The sequence below is a fragment of the Halichoerus grypus genome, chromosome 3 (genome assembly GCF_964656455.1).
Source record: "Halichoerus grypus chromosome 3, mHalGry1.hap1.1, whole genome shotgun sequence".
NCBI classification, from domain to species: Eukaryota; Metazoa; Chordata; class Mammalia; order Carnivora; family Phocidae; genus Halichoerus; species Halichoerus grypus.
In genome coordinates this window covers 90,815,380-90,832,816 of record NC_135714.1, presented here as the reverse complement: position 1 = coordinate 90,832,816, position 17,437 = coordinate 90,815,380, and the positions used below count along the sequence as shown (strand labels likewise).

The window sequence follows — 17,437 nt, the reverse complement described above, 5'->3', positions numbered from 1 at the left end:
GCCCCAAGCACATTTGATTGGTTGCCATCCAGTACATAATAGTACTGTTGTCATTCCACCCACGCGATCCCATTCTCACTAGCCGACATCTGCGAGAGCTGCTGCTGGCGATCCTAGATCCCAGACTTCCCACCCACCACCCTACTCCCACCACCAAAGAACTACACCAGAGGCTGTCACCTGGTCTCCCCAGGTGGCCCTGCTTTGGTATCTTTCCAGCAGCCATCATCTCTGTGCAGTCTCCTTTCTCAAAGAGCCTCAAGACTCTGGGTTAAAAAGTCAAGGTGTAGAAGCAGGGAAAACCATGCAGCGTTCAACAGGACTCTGGGTTTATGGCAACTGAGGCTCAAGAATGATTATGGTACAGAGGCCTCAGAATTTGGGGCTCAGGACTATTATGGTTCAGCTCTATTATGAATCTAACTATGCATTATAACTTTTTTTTTCTTATGAGAAAATAGAAGCTTACTGACCACTTAAACACTGTCTGTTCATAAGTTCAGGACTGTCTGCGCCAGTCAGAAGCCATTCCCTGCTCTGATGCACTAGACTGGGAGTACCTCTGGCTCTGCTGAGATGCTGTGTATGAACCTGGCCAAAGGCTGCCTCTTCCCTTCTGGACCTCTGCGTTCTCATCCAACTTGAACTTTGCAACTATGCCTTATTCTCTCTTTTCTATGAGGAAGTCTGTTGGCTGGATTTTGTCCTAGAAGCCCTTGTTCTAAAGCTGTAAAAAGATAAATGTTTTTAGTGACATCAATCTCCCCTTTCTGTAAGTATTCTTCTTTCAGTTTATCCCTTACCTTCCTCTTTTTGTCAAGGAACTTAGTAACCTCATGTCTGTTCTCTTTTCTTCCTTAGCAGGTTCTTTTCTGCAGTGATGATCTGGAAAATATGTTTATATTGAAATATAAACAAATAACACAAAAATTAAAGGGTAAATTCTCTTCGGGATATAGGCAATGAAATAGTGTTTTGAAAATTAGGGAAAAAAAAGAGTTCTAGTGACAACAAGTCAGGTGAGCAAAATGTCTACATCCCCTGGTCAATACGCCTCTTAAGTCATCTCATTCACAAGGCAAAGCCTGGTGTAAGACTTATATCTATAGAAGGTAGAACACACAATGACAACAGAATTCCTGGGGCCTGTAGCACTCACACACAATTGAATAAGCACCAAGAGACATTCTTCTTTCTTGCTGTTATTCTTTCATACAAGAATACAAGTGCATTTTCTTGATGGCTGATAGCTATATGTTTTTCATCATCATCCGGAAGATAAAGACACACTGTTTTTCCAAAATCAAGCACAAAATGTTTTACAAATATTTTAGAACCACAAGCTATTGACGATTGTTCAATCTGAGTAATTTTTTTAAATATAGAAAAGAATCTAGTACTCTGGCAAAACTTAATCAGTAAATTCTGAAATGATAACTATGTTTGAAAGCCTGATGAAAATCTGCCTGGTAAATTGTTCTATTTACCAAAAAAGAGTAATTATCTGGAAGCCAGTGCATTCTTAGCCAAGAGTACCACTTGACCTAGTCTCTCATACTCTTAAGGTCTTTCCACAAGTCCTTCTCCATGAAGCCATCTCTAATATTTCCATGTTAAATAGTGATCTGCCATGCCCCATTCTCAAACCCCTAACTATCCTTTTTTTTCATTGCATTTACCACTTTTTTCCACATTATGTATTTATTTTTTATCTTACTTTCTCTCTTGGCTCACAAAGCTGTAAGTCTCATGAGGGCAGAGACTTGGTTTTGTTTGGTGCTATAGTCACCATCCTTAACCACTGTTTGGCACACAAGAGGCCCTCGGTAAAACATCAGTTGCATAAATTTATTAATTTGAGAAATAATTTCAGAAATTATTAAATAATTTGTAAAACTATGGAACAAATGCCTTAATGTGGGTAGTAAATGCCCAACAAATATTTATTGCCTTTGAAAAACAAATTTTGAAAAGCAAAGTTCGCACATATGAAAGTCATTAATGTAACTAGAAAACATGCCTGGTACATTCATAGCACACGATGTTATATATTTATCAAAGGACAACATGTATCAGATGAAGAGAACTTGGATTTTAGTGAAGCTTAAAATATATTGATATATCAGAGTGATATTTATTAAAATATAATACTTTAATACCTTACTAAAATATTCAAACTAATCATTTAGAACTTTATTCCAGATCAAGCTAAATGTATTTTTAAAATTCACATTATTTTTTTTAAAGATTTTATTTATTTATTTGAGAGAGAGAGAGAGCATGAGCACGGAGGAGGGACAGAAAGAGAGGGAGAAGCAGACTCCCCACTGAGCAGGGAGCCTGACGCGGGGCTCCATCCCAGGACCCGGAGATCACGATCTGAGCCAAAGGCAGATGCTTAACCGACCAAGTCACCCAGGTGCCCCCAATCACACTATTATCTTTTACATTGCATTAGTTATTTTCTTAACTATTTAGCAACAATAAATGTGGCACAACACAATTTTATTGGGGAGAGGAACAAACAACTATTATAAATCATTAAATGTTCAAACACTATTTAAAATTCATTTGTCATAAAATAGAATGCATTTCAATTTTGGCAATAAGATTTCACATAATAATAGTTTTTATTCCGTTTTCTGTATGAAAGCAAACCAACTTAGCCACTCAGAAATTGATTGTAATAAATTTCTGAGATTTATTGAGAAAAACAAATGAAACTCCAAATACTTTTTTTCCCTTGCAATTAAAAAAATGGCTGGATTTTGCATCATGCTTTTAAAGGCTTTTGGATCTCATTGCCAGTACTCCAAAAAAAAAAAAAAAAAGTTAACTCCCCAGAAATATTTAGAAAAGCCTAGCTTTACTTTCAAAATACTTGATAGATAACTAGTTCTACAAATATTGTGAATTACCTTAAAAGAGTCATACTCACAATAGACTTTTTATGTTGAAACGGAGCAAAAATAAGCCCTCTAACTGTGTAAGTTAATAAATGGCTGCATACTTTATAGCGGAGTTTTAGCAGCTTTCCAGTCTATGCTTATGACAACCAAGAAGAGATGCCACAAAGGTCACAGGAAATATTTGTGCCACGCAGACCATTGGAAGGCATATTATTGTGAAGCCCAGATACTGTGAAAGGGTGATTCCGCCAACGTGCGGCGGGAGCCCAGGAGCGCCTGTCAGTTGTGGCAGGCTGCAGTCGTGCACAAGTGCTCCCAGCCGCAGTGACATGGTGCTAAGCATGTTTTCAGACTAGTCCCAGTCGAGCGGCATCTTATCCAACCAGAAACAATCCCACAATCCAGCTCTTTTTAAGTGATCATCCTTGTATCATAACAGATTAAGGTTGCAGCTACTTTGGATTATGTTTAATCTAACCTTTATCCATTCACATCTTCACCTGAAACTTACAAGGACCAAGAGTCAATTGCCGGGGCATAATTCACAATGACACTGATCTTGCCTTCCTCACTCTAATTATCTGGATTAAGAATAACACTTTTGAGTAATTATTTTCACATTGGATAAACATTAAGCTTTCCCGGCTTTATCTGAGCTTTTTCCTAACATGAAATAGATCCAACCAGGCTTATAAGAACATAACTGACAGCAGGGACAGCTTAATCAAGGCAGCCCTAAACACCTAAAACAATAAGGAAATGTTTATTTCCCATGTTTAGAATATTCAGGAATCAGAAACTTGACAAATTTAGTGGCAAAAAAGAATCCTAGATATTCAAGTGCAGCGCTCTAACATTTTTCTTTCCTTGTCATGATTCAGTAATCCTCGGTAAAGTTCAAACTCTGAAATACTGAGAACTATGATGATGATATAAAATTGGCTATGCTGCTACCCATCATGAAAACTAAATATCTTTATTTTCATAGCCAACGCAATGTCCTGAAAAGAAAGAAAACATCACATTAAAATCAATGGGCTGATTATAATTAAAATGAATCAAGTACTTGCTGTATCACTTCTGATGGCTATTTTTGATCATTCTGAATTGTCCATCCAAGATTGCACACGATCCCTAAAATTGCTATCACAAACAGGCTAGAAAAATCTTCCAAGCTTGTCTTTGAAACTATCTAAGATCATATACAATTACACACTAAAATCACATCACAAAACCCAATTATACTTTGGCTTTGCAGATCCACAGATAACCTCTTAAAGAGCAAACTCCCTCACTGTGTCGACCTCTGACCTCAAGCTCTTTTTCCAATCTTCAGCAGGCCGTGCTCTATGTTTCTTAGCCAGGCTGAGAAGCCCAAATTGCCCGTGGTCAAAAAAGCCTGCAGGACTTCTGAAGGGTGCCAAGTGTTCCATCTATCACTAGTTTAAGATGAAAGTTAATATTCCTAAATATTTTATTCTTGCTCTTTAATATATGTTTTATACTCTTCTGTCACTTATGTATAACCAAACATTTTAAATGGAGAAATTTTTAATTATACTTGCCTTCATTTTAATGGTTTAATGATCACAACTTAATTAGCTTCAGAAGAAAGAAAGAAAAAAAGAAAGAAAGAAAGTCGCTGATTATTTTAATTGAACTGAAAAAGCACTGCAGAAAAACAAAAAGAGGTTACAAACAAACAAATTACAAACAAGCTTTTGCAATGAGAAGAAGAAAAGAAGTGAGCTGGCTTTTACAGCAACATCTCTCCAAAGTCCACGATTACATGTTTGTCGATCCAAGTTTGGAGCATCATAATCATCGACTACATGATTTTCCATAGAACAAAGAAGGCCTCTAATTTCATACGAATTCTTCTCCACAGTTACTGAAGGAAATCACCCAAAAGCAAAATATGGGCCAGCTGTTTATGGCATTTTCTATGAGTGAATAAATAACACTTAAAATACTATATAAAAAGAGGTAAATAAATCATCTAATTCTAAATGTGAAGGAACTCAAAACCGTTGCTGGTTCTTTTTCAGATTTGGGCTTGTGATGGCTTTAGTTATCTGTTCAGTGTGCCTTTAATCTTGCTTACCTACGTAGTAACAATCATATGTCATCACATGGCAAAACTGCAATGGCATTTGGAAGTCATCTGCTCTAACTTCTTAAGCTTTATCCTCTGTAAAGTGTGTTGATGACTGGTAAATGCACATTAAAATGACCGTCTATACTATCTCGAGTAATAGTACCAAATACGTGTGAGTAGCTAAGTCAAAGATCCACCTTTGCAATTATCTTCCTCTCAAATGAACTATTTTGGTTTTGTAAGATCTCTCTCATAAGATGAGAACAAAATAAAATTGTCCTAACACATAACTCAGGGCATCTTCAAAACAGGCCATTTTATAATTAATTCCTTGAAGAATTGCCTTAACACATAGGATATACCTCTGCTCATTTCCTCAAAGGATCTAGAATGAGTCAGGAAAATAATTATGCCTTAAAAATGCACTGTGGGCAAAAGTGAGAATTTTGAAAAATATTTGATACAATATGCTAGAGAACAAAAGATGACACAGAATTAACATCATAAAGATTAATGAACACCCTTAGATGATTACAGATCTTATGAATGAGTGCAAACATTTGAGTCCATATTTGAATCATATAAGAGAGGGGGAAAAAAAAAAAAAAACCTTGAAATTAAAGTCCTATTTTTCCCCTAGAATCTTTTCCATTTTTGAGAACTTTCCTTTAAATTAGGATGAATGGATGCTCATTCATCTATCACATCAGATTAGCTGGTAAATTTTATGCAGCCTGAAGCTATAGTCTTCATGCTTAGTTGACACATTTATAGTGATTAGTCAAATGAATGAAATTCTGAGAGCACTCAAAATACATGAATTAAATTGAACTACAAGACTGTAATTACTAATAACCAAAATACAATTTCTATAATCTAAAATCATTGTGGATTTTCTCCATACCCCTCCATCTCCCTTACATAATAAAGAAAGAAAAGATTTCTAATGATTTTGCATTTTTAAAGATCTGTGATGGATGAAAGAGAAGAAACTAGAAACATAGGTAAGATTATTAAAATTTGAAAAAAAGAGCAAAATATATTCTAGTCCCTGAAAATGTTGACATTAAAAATGTAATATAAAAATTTTTTTTAGGAAAAAAATAAATTAGGTGTTTGGTGGAAGAAGGTGTGAAATCTCTAACTGCTAACTGTGCTTTATAAACATTTACATTATCCTAGAGCTATTCATACTTACGGACTTCCTGAACACTATATAATTTTACCCATTGTTGTAGAAGTTGACTTCTTTCTACAAGTGTTGTACAAGTGGTATAAGGCATGTGTTCTTGACAATCTGGACAATTCCTTCTTGACTGTGCTTAGAGGCTGAGTCTCTATGACAGGCCCAGATGGTTTTTAGGTGAAGGATAAAAAAAAAAAAAAAAAAAGGCATAATTGATTTGGTGCTAGTTGAGATGCCCTAAATGTTCAGTTTCAACTTTTACCTAATCCATCTATTCCACCTTTTTTATTTCTATTTTTTAAAAATTAAAAAAAAAAAACCTAAAAAACAAACAAACAACCCCACCAGGGATTGGGGGTATTTGTCTTGTATTCTAAAAATGTCTCAGAAGTTTTGCTAGGGAAATAACTTCTTCAGAATGTTCTTTACCATTAAATTGCTAAGACTGTTTAAAATAGATGTTTAGAGTTAGTCTCTAGAAATCTCTACTGATATATTCACCAGGTTCCTAGGTAACCACTCTAAGTAGCCTCCCTTGAGTTGCTCTGGGTAAACATCCAGGGCTGTTTCCAAAAATACGGAAAAGCATTTCCAAAGAAAATTTTCAAATTGGTGTTCAAAAGTTCACACATTCATGTGTCTGTTAGCCATTTGTATGTCTTCTTCAGAGAAGTGTCTTTTCATATCTTCTGCCCATTTTTTGACTTGATTATTTATTTTTTGGGTATTGAGTTTGAGAAGTTCTTTATAAATCTTGGATACCAGCCCTTTATCTGTAGTGTCATTTGCAAGTATCTTCTCCCATTCTGTGGGTTGCCTCTTTGTTTTGTTGATTGTTTCCTTTGCTGTGCAGAAGCTTTTTATCTTATCTTTATCTGGGTATTTACCCCAAAGACACAGATGTAGTGAAAAGAACGGCCACATGCACCCCAATGTTCATAGTAGCAATGTCTGCAATAGCCAAACTGTGGAAAGAGCCGAGATGCCCTTCAAAAGATGAATGGATAAAGAAGATGTGGTCCATATATACAATGGAATATTACTCAGCCATCAGAAAGGATGAATACTCAACTTTCACATCAACATGGATGGGACTGGAGGAGATTATACTAAGTGAAATAAGTCAAGCAGAGAAAGTCAATTATCATATGGTTTCACTTATTTGTGGAACATAAGGAATAGCATGGAGGACATCAAGAGAAGGAAGGGAAAAATGAAGGGGGGGAATTGGAGGGAGAGACGAACCATGAAAGACTATGGACTCTGAGAAACAAACAGGGTTTTAGAGTGGAGGGGGGAGGGGGGATTGGTTAGCCCGGTGGTGGGTATTAAGGAGGGCACGTACAGCATGGAGTACTGGGTGTTATACGAAAACAATGGATCGTGGATCACCACATCAAAAACTAATGATGTATTGTATGGTGACTAACAAAACATAATAAAATTAAAAAACAAAAACAAAACTAGAAATAAAAATAGTTTTTTCAAAAAAAACACACAAAAGTTCATACATTCAGAGATATGGGAATAGGAATAATGTCCATAAACAGTTCATCAATGTAAGCAGAAGAATTCAGGGCTATAAGACTTGTTATGTATGAGTTTAGTTCGATTTCATTTGCATATAATATGACTTAATTTGGTTGGACTTGGCTTAGCTTGGTTTGGTTTTGTTAGTATCATTGGTTTTGGAGAGGTATGCTGAGGATGCTGGGAAGGGGGCCTTGACCTGAGTAGAACAGTCAATGTCTTGAGGATCTACCAGACTCAATGGGTAATAAATTAAAAAAAAAAAGTAATAACCACACACTTCTTTAAGACTCTTCAAACTAAAAAAAGTGAAGTATTTAAAAAGGATGATGGATATATAGGCCTTTCTTGTCTTATTGTACTTTATTGTACTTTGCAGATATTGTGTTTTTTACAGACTGAAGTTTTGGGTAACCCTGTGTTAAGCAAATATTGGCACCGTTTTTCCAACAGCATTTTCTCACTTCATGTTTTGGTGTGACATTTTGATAATTCCAGCAATATTTCAAACTTTTTTCATTATTATTACATTTGTTATGGTGATCTGTGATCAGTAATTTTTAATATTACTATTAGAATTGTTTGTGGGGACCACAAACCACATCCATATAGGATGACAAGCTTAATTGATAAATGTGGTATGTGTTGTGACTGCTCCCACCAACCTGCTGTCCCCCTGTCTCTCTCCCTCTCCTCAGGCCTCTCTATTCCCTGAGACACAATAATATTGAAGTTAGGCCAATTAATAACCCTACCATTACCTCTAAATGTTCAAGTGAAAGGAAAAGTCACACATCTCTCCCTTCCAATCAAAAGCTAGAAATGATTAAGTTTAGTGAGGAAGGCATGTCAAAAGCTGAGCTAGGCAGAAAGCTAGGTCTTTCACACCAAATCATTAGCCAAGTTGTGAATGCAAAATAAAAGTTCTTGAAGGAAATTAAAAATGCTACTCTAGTAAACACACAAATGATAAGAAAGCAAAACAACCTTATCACTGATATGGACAAAGTTTCAGTGGTCTGGATAGAAGATCATACCAGTTACAACATTTTCTTATGCCAAAGCCTAATCCAGAGTAATACCCTAGCTTTCTTCAATTCTGTGAAGGTTGAGAAAGGTGAGGAAGCTACAGATGAAAAATTTGAAGCTAGTAGAGGTTGGTTCATGAGTTTGAAGACAAGAAGTCATCTCCATAACATACAAGTCCAAGGTGAAGCAGCAAATGCTGATGTAGAAGCTGCAGCAAGTTATCTAGAAGATCTGACTAAGATCATTAATGGAGTTGGTTACACTGAAAAACAGATTTTCAATATAGATAAAACAGCCTTCTATCTTTTTGGAAAAAGATGCCATCTAGGACTTTCATAGCTAGAGAGGAGAAGTCAGTGCCTGGGTTCCAAAGCTTCAGAGGACAGGCTGACTCTCTCATTAGAGGCTGATGCATCTGGGTGATTTTAAGTTGAAGCCATTGCTCATTTACCATTCCAAAAATCCTAAGACCCTTAAGAACTATGCTAAATCTATTCTGCCTGTGCTCTATAAATGGAAAAAAGAAGCCTGTATGACAGCACATCTGTTTACAACATGGTTTACTGAATGTTTTAAGCTCATTGTTGGGAACCACTGCTCAGAAAGAAATATTCCTTTCAAAATGTTACTGCTCATTGACAATGCTCCTGGTCAGCCAAGAGCTCTGATGGAGATGGACAATGAGATTAATGTTGTTTTCATGCCTGCTAACACAACATCCATTCTACAACCCATAGATCAAGACTTTCGAGGCTTATGATTTAAAAAATACATTTCAGGGCGCCTGGGTGGCTCAGTTGGTTAAGCGACTGCCTTCGGCTCAGGTCATGATCCTGGAGTCCCTGGATCGAGTCCCGCATCGGGCTCCCTGCTCGGCGGGGAGTCTGCTTCTCCCTCTGACCCTCCCCCCTCTCATGTGCTCTCTCTCATTCTCTCTCTCTCAAATAAATAAATGAAATCTTAAAAAAAAAAAATACATTTCATAAGGCTATAGCTGCCATAGATAGTGAATCCTCTGATGGATCTGGGCAAATAAATTGAAAACTCTCTGGAAAGAATTCACCATTCTAGATGCCAGTAAGAACATTTGTGATTGAGGGGGAATGATGAAAGTATCAACAGAAACAGGAGTTTGGAAGAAGTTGATTCCAAACCTCATGGATGACTGTGAGGAGCTTAAGATTCCAGTGGAGGAAGTAACGGCACATGTGGTGGAAATAGCAAGAGAACTAGAATTAAATGTGAAGCCTGAAGATGTGACTGAATTGATGCAATCTCAGGATCAAACTTGAATGGATGAGGAGTTGATTCTTATGGCTGAGCAAAGAACGTGGTTTCTTGAGATGGAAACTACTCCTGGTGGAAATGCTATGAAAATTGTTGCAATGACAACAAAGGACTTAGAATATTATGTAAACTTAGTTGATAAAGCAGTTGCAGGGTTTAAGAGGATTGACTCCAATTATGAAAAAAGTTCTACTATGGGTAAAATGCTATCAAATGCCTTCACATGCTGCAGAGAAATCACTCATGAAAGGAAGAGTCCATCAATGTGGCAAACTTCATTGTCAGCTTATTTTAAGAAATTGCCACAGCCACCCTGACCTTCAGCAAGCCCCACCCTGATCAATCAGCAGCCATCAACATCTAGGCAAGACCCTCCACCAGAAAAAGATTAGGATTCACTGAAAGCTCAGGTGATGGTTAGCACTTTTTTTATCAATAAAGTATTTTAATTAAGGGATGTACATTGTTTTTTAGCCATGATGGTATTGCACACTTAATAAACTATAGTACTGTGTAAACATCTCTGAGGTGTGCCTGTAGACAATCAACACTGTAGTTCAGTAGAGCAAGAAAAGATTAGAGTGGTTAGTGTCAATTTCTTACTTAACTATGAAATGGTTGGAATCTTACCTAATGATGCACTATTTAAAAGTTCATCATTGAGCATACTATGTAAGTACTCTTTTTATGATATGAAGTATATAAAAATAGGTACCAATCACAATAGGGATTAAATTGTGTAAACAAATACCCACAAGCCATATGATGTCATTAAAAATATCAATAAGGGGCACCTGAGTGGCTCTGTCAGTTAAGCATCTGCCTTCAGCTCAGGACATGATCCCAGAGTCCTGGGATCGAACCCTGCATGGGGCTCCTTGCTCAGAGGGGAGCCTGCTTCTCCTTCTCCCCCTGCTTGTGCTGTCTCTCTCTCTCTCTTTCTCAAATAAATAAATAAAATCTTTTTTAAAAAGTATCGATAAATGATACAAACTAAGGATTAAGAGAGTTGAATGAGAGAGAATAATCATTCTCAGTTTATGATAGAGAAGAGACAACATTTTTTGAGCTGGATCTTTACTTCTTTATGTTCTCTCATTCGGTCCCCATTCTACTGCATTCTGGCCCATGCCTCCATCAAACTAACATTCCAGCAAACAGCTCATATTAGTACTAACTGCCAAATCAAACTTATAACTCTTTGTTCCATCTGCTATTGCATTCCATAGCATTTGACTCTATTGACTAGTCCCTCCTCATAGGCTTTCTTCTTTCAATGTAGATGATACCAAATAACTTAGTTTGCTCCAACATCTCTGATAATAGTCTTTCTTTGTTCCCTTTCCTGCCTCCTCTCCCTCCGCTTACCCCTTAATTGTAGAAATTTTCAGGGAGCTCATGCTCATAATCTCCTCCCCTCATTGTGTTGAATCATCTGCTGGACTCAACACTCTCAGATCTACCTGTCTCTTCCTTATCTCCATCACTTTCAGACCTCTTTGCTTCTTCTTATGGTGTCCCCTCAGCTTATAATTGTTGCTTCTCTTCTTTCCACTTGAATTCTGTTCACCTTTGAAAGCTCAGATCAAATGCCATCTTCTCTGTGAAGTCAGATGTGTTTGTTTTAGTCATAATTGTTTTCATCTCCACATTTACTTACAAATTCATTTGTACTTTCTACTATAGCACTGTTCTTTCAGATTAGTATAATGGCTGTCTCCCTAAAAATGGTTCTTACATAAAATAAATTGCATTATTGTCAAAGCCCAGGATATTTTTAAGGGATTCTGACATTGTGTGTAAAATATGCATTCATTATACTTAATTCTAACCACATTCTCATGTGAGATAAACATTCCTAAGCCTAACAGGAACACGGGAGACACTGAGCTTCGTATGTTAATTTGACTGCTGGTCTTTGCCCCAAGTGGTTTCCATAGATTTTAAAAAGCATATACTGGCTCTCTGCTCCTCCCCATTTGACAGACAGCTACATCTTCTGGTGCAATGCCAGCTGCATCCCAAGACATGATGTGAAGGTCAGAGTAAACGGATTTGGCTGTATTGTGCTTCTGGTCACCAGGGTTGCTTTCATCTCTGGCAAAGTGGATATTGTCACCATCAATCACCCTTTCATTGACCTCAACTACATGGTCTACATGTTCTAGTATGATTGCACCCATGGCAAATTCAACAGCACAGTCAAGGCTGAGAACAGGAAACTTGTCATCAATGGAAAGCCCATCTTTATTTTCCACGAGTGAGATCCTGCCAACATCAAATGGGGTGATGCTGATGCTGAGTATGCTGTGGAGTCCACTGGGGTCTTCATCATCATGGGGAGGGCTAGGGCTCTCACTTGAAGGGTGGGGCCAAGAGGGTCATCGTCTCTGCCTCTTCTGCTGATGCCCCCGTGTTTGTGATGGGCATAAATCATGAGAAGTATGACAACTCCCTGAAGATTATCAGCAATGTCTCCTGTACCACCAACTGCTTGGCCCCTCTGGCCAAGGTCATCCATGATAACTTTGGCATCCTGGAGGGACTCAGGGTCACAGTCCATGCCATCGCTGCCACCAGAGGACCCTGGATGGCCCCTCTGGGAAGCTATGGTATGATGGCCAAAGGGCTGCCTAGAACATCATTCCTGCTTCTACTGGCCCTGCCAAGGCTATAGACAAGGTCATCTCTGAGTTGAATGGGAAGGAAGCTCACTGGCATGGCTTTCCATGTCTCCACTCCCAAAGTGTCAGCTGTGGCTCTAACCTGCCATCTGTGATGTGGAAGAGTGAGGTTCTTGTCTCACGGAGTCAAAGAATGAATCTCGCAAAGGAGAGTGAATAAAGTGATAGAAGTTGATTAAGTGAGGATACAGAAAAAGCTCTCAGGAATGAGAGGGATCCCGACAGTGTTGCCACTGAGGGCTTTTAGGGATGGTCTTTTCTAGAAAGCTAACCAGGGAACTTAAATCCTTTTAACATCTCTATTGATATCACCATACAGCAAGGACTAGTGATAACACCTTCAATGGCTTACTTCCTTTTTAGGGCCTGGTAATTTTCTTGGTCACAAGTAGTTGTTACAACAAGACCCCACCTCTGACACCTAGGACAGGATAGTCTGGTTTGTTCCCTTATCTCTGGTTCCCTTTCATCTTCCACATTTTTGAATTTTGTGAGCCTGATCCCATGGCCCCCTATCTATCTCTCCCTACATAGCCCCGCCTGTCCCTTACTCACCTGGAGAAAGCTGTCAAATACGATGACATCAAGAAAGTGGGGATGCAGGCATCAAAAGGCTCCCTCAAGAGAACGCCGGGCTACCCTGAGGATCAGGTTATCTACAACTTTAACAGGACACCCACTCTTCCACCTTTGATGCTGGGGCTTGCATTGCTCTCAATGATTACCTTGCAAAACTCATTACCTGGTATGACAATGAATTTGGCTACATCAACCAGGTGGTGGACGTTATGGTCCAGATGGCCTCCAAGGAGTAAGAGCCCCTTGGACCATGAGCCCCAGAGAGAGCAAGAAGAAGAGAGAGGCCCTTAGCTCCTGAGGAGTCATTGCCCCAACTCATCCCCCAGTACAGAAAATCTCTTGATCTCTATCCCAGACCCCCTGAAGAAGAGGAGGGGATTGGGGAGCCCTACCTTGTCATGTACCATCAATAAATTATACTGTACCAACCCAAAATGAAAAATAAATAAGCAAATATATTTCAGCTATAATTTAGAGGGAAAAATGCTGTGTGAGAATTTTGAACTGATGTTGTCCTCTACTTGGATAGAGATAGATAGAACTGATGTTGTCTTCTAACTTCTTCCTGCTCAATAGGGGTGTAGAGATGTCCCTACCTATGGGTCAACATTGGACATTTGGGGAATTTATATATAGGAGTTACCAAAGGCAGAGGCAGCCAATCCAAGTAGAAAACATATACGAACCTCCTTAAGTAGAAAGGATCATCTGTCAGCTGGAAGTTATGGCAGTGAAGGAGTCTTGACACCAGGCAGGGAGACACCAGAAAAAGACAAAAGAGAAGGTTATTATAATAAGAAAGAGAAGCCTGAATAAAAAGACCTTTGGTAGTTAACTAAAATTTTCTCCAGGGTTTTATTGATGTTTGAAGAGAAATGGGTCTTCCACTGGTTCACAGGAATAAGAAGGCACGTTAGTTTGCTCATTGGTTTCCTGTGAGGGAGTTACAGGTTTTATTCTAGATATATGAGCCCATGAAGAGTGCTTCTCTAATTTTACTGTAGTGGAAGTACATACTATGACCCAGTAGGGGCCCTTCCATTTTGGAGTTAAATCCCCTGCTGTATTAGACTTCCAATCCTTTGAATAAACCCTGACTCCAGGGTTTATATGGGGTGGATTGCTAGTGACTGTCAGATCAGGTTTAGGGAGGATATGGTTTGCATGTTCATTTAGAGATTTATGAATTAATCGGCATCAAGTGAATAATTTAACAGAGCATTAGAGTCTCCATCAATTGATAGTTTCCAGTGAGAAAAGGTGTTCCATATAGTAACTCAAAAGGGATAATAACCAATGACTCTGTTGGTTGCTTGGGGGCGATCCTCATTCAAAGAAGCCCTACTGGTAAAAGAATAATCCAGTAATCCAGTTTTTTTGAGTCTCAATGCTGAGATCTAATATCTACAAAGATGTGTTATTGAAACATTTTCTCTCTGTAATAACCCTCATTTTTAATCAAAGATAGCCAAATCAGGACTAATTCATTTGTAAAACAAGTCCAATTTAAACAAATTTCACCTTTTGATTTACATAAGTTCAGCAAGAATAGTGATTGATTATAGATCTTTTAGAATTTGCTTTGCTGGAACTTTTTATAAGGAATCTCTAGGTTGAACTTTTAGTAGCCTCTCCAGGCCAGAAGCCAAGCCAAGTGCTTGCTATCAGACATGCCTGAAATACCTGAAGATTTGGGCAGATTCCTCTTCTCGAGATCCCCAAAGTATGCTTCAGGTTCCTGCACCTTCCAGGAAGTGACATTCTTTACTCACCTGGTAAGGCTGCTGGGAATTCTAAGCAAGGTATCAGGCCAACATATCCAAGGGGCTTTATTGGCTTCATGTTTCTTAAAGTCAACCTTAGTTCCTTAAAACAGTTCTTCCAGAGTAGCTTAACATACCAAATAAAAAGGCCCAATGAATCAGAGACTTTATTTACAATTTAAATCTTGGAAAGTTTGTTAAAACCTTAGAAAGTTTTTAAGTACATGCCTAAATAGGATTATAGAGCATTAAAAAAATTATTTTTTATTTAACCAAGGTTACATTAAGAGATTCAAAAGGCAAATATGTAGGGTTATATAGTTGTTAGCAAAACTTAGCTCCTTTAATACTGAGAAGTTTTAACCAAGTAATCAAAGACTTGATAAAGTCAAAACATAGAAATTCATTTTCTGGGCAGACAAAAGAGAAAAAAATCTTTGTTTATATTTTAGCAAGAGCAGACCAATAATTCAAGAAAACCTTGTCTTTTTAACTGAGAGAAAGCAGACTTTCAATCCTATGCCCAATACTTTTAAAATCCATTCATTTCAATCTTAGTCCGTCCTGACCACAGCTAAAATTCCTTCCAAAGGTCTCCCTACAGCAAACCTACAACTTTCCTTTGCATTCAGATTTTGTCCTAAGCCATTTCTTCCCAAACAACCAGTCTCATTTAGGACAAAATTACCTTTTACCTTGAACAAAAATGCATTCCCATTCTTTGCAACTTTCTTACATATCTCCTACCTTTCTACATACAGAATTGCTTCCCTTATTTGCATCAGTCTTACTTACACTTAGCAGAATTTTGCACTCTTAGAAACCTTAGTCTCCAGTGAAAACTAAGTAGTAACCGATTGTGAACTGTCACACCAGAATTCCTTAGATGGCAAATTTATGAATCTATTAAGCACAAAGCAGGTATACCAAGATTCAAATATCCTTAGTTTCTTTGCAATAAGAAGTCAAAAGCTCAAACCTACATCCAGTAATCAATGCTTTACCACTTTATCTCATTTGGAAAAGACCTAGATGTCCAACAAATTCAATCCCATTTATCGTCCAAGCAAAACTTTCAAGTTTCAGGTTACCAAAGACTGTGAAAGTTATCTTAACAATTATCCATGAAAACTTTGAGACAGAAAATTAACCATCACTTAAGTCATCTTTTTGCTAACAAATTGCAATAGACATAACACGAGCTTATACGACCTTCAGTAAATCTTGGTAGAATAAAAGTTTCACATTTAACGCTGATAACTCTAAAGACAGGTCTATATTAATTAAACCAACAAACTTGAATTAGTTTAAATGCCAAACTATGTTTCACCTGGATCCACTTTTAAAAGTCAATTTTTCCCCATTGTCATTTTTACCTGGGACACTGGTGGGGAAATCTGAAGTGGGTGGTGTTAAATCCAGGGTGTGCTCTTCTTCACTCATTGATAGCAAGGGTAGGAGGAGGAACCACTGGTACTAAAGGCACTGAAGTTGGTACAGAAGCCAGTTCTGCAGGCTGCACCCAAGGTGGTGCAGAAACAGGAGGAGGGGGACAGGAAGGCAGAAGAGGCAAAGTGCTGCCAGAAGGCAGAGAAAGGGTTCCCGGATCTAGAGCTCATCAGCTCCAACAGAGGAGCAGACACCATGTTTTTCTGCCAACAAAGGGGAATAGGCAGTCCATGTCAGGCCAGAGAGGACAGGGAATTTCCCCCAAACAAATGGAGTTTCCCAAGCAGCTGCTTGGGAATATTTCTTCAAGTCCCCATCCTGAGGTAGACTAACCAGGGACAGTTGGTTCCAATTATAGCCATTAACCCAGGAAATGAATGAGGGAGAAGCCTTCAGGTACTGCTAGAGTAACCTGGGTCTATTAGGTGGACCAGTTGAGAGAGAAAGAGTCAGAGTCCCCTTTGCTAGGGATGGCCTGTGTTTCCTCCAGTAACTTGGGTTTATTCGGAAAAGGCCTATTTAGATAATTACATTCCAATACATCAGGAGGAAGTTTACTGGTCTGGTTATGACCAAACATGTTCTGCAAGAGGCCCTTAGGTCTGGATCCTGTTTAGAGCCCTGAAAGTCTGGGACGGACCTAGGATACCTCCGTCTATTTACTCGGTTTCTTGCAGAAGAGCTCTAACTGATAGATCTGACTGAGACCATGCAGTACCTTTCTTAAATTTTGCAATCCTAATTATTTCCAGTGGGTTAAAGAGGCATCCCAAGGGAGAGTTTTTGGGGACTTGAAGAGAGAAGGTCCATCACCAAGAAAATCCACTCAGACTCCCAGGTGGCCTCCCATGCTCAGGATATGTCAAGAGGTTCCTGATGTTAAAGCAACCTGAGGAGTCCCTCAAAAGAAATCCCTATGATCA

General features: G+C 38.4%; 1 pseudogene; it reads left to right on the top strand.

The window, feature by feature from the left end:
- Positions 1-10,044: 10,044 nt before the first annotated feature.
- On the top strand, positions 10,045-13,538 carry LOC144381303 (glyceraldehyde-3-phosphate dehydrogenase pseudogene; annotated as a pseudogene).
- The last annotated feature ends 3,899 nt before the right edge of the window (positions 13,539-17,437 follow it).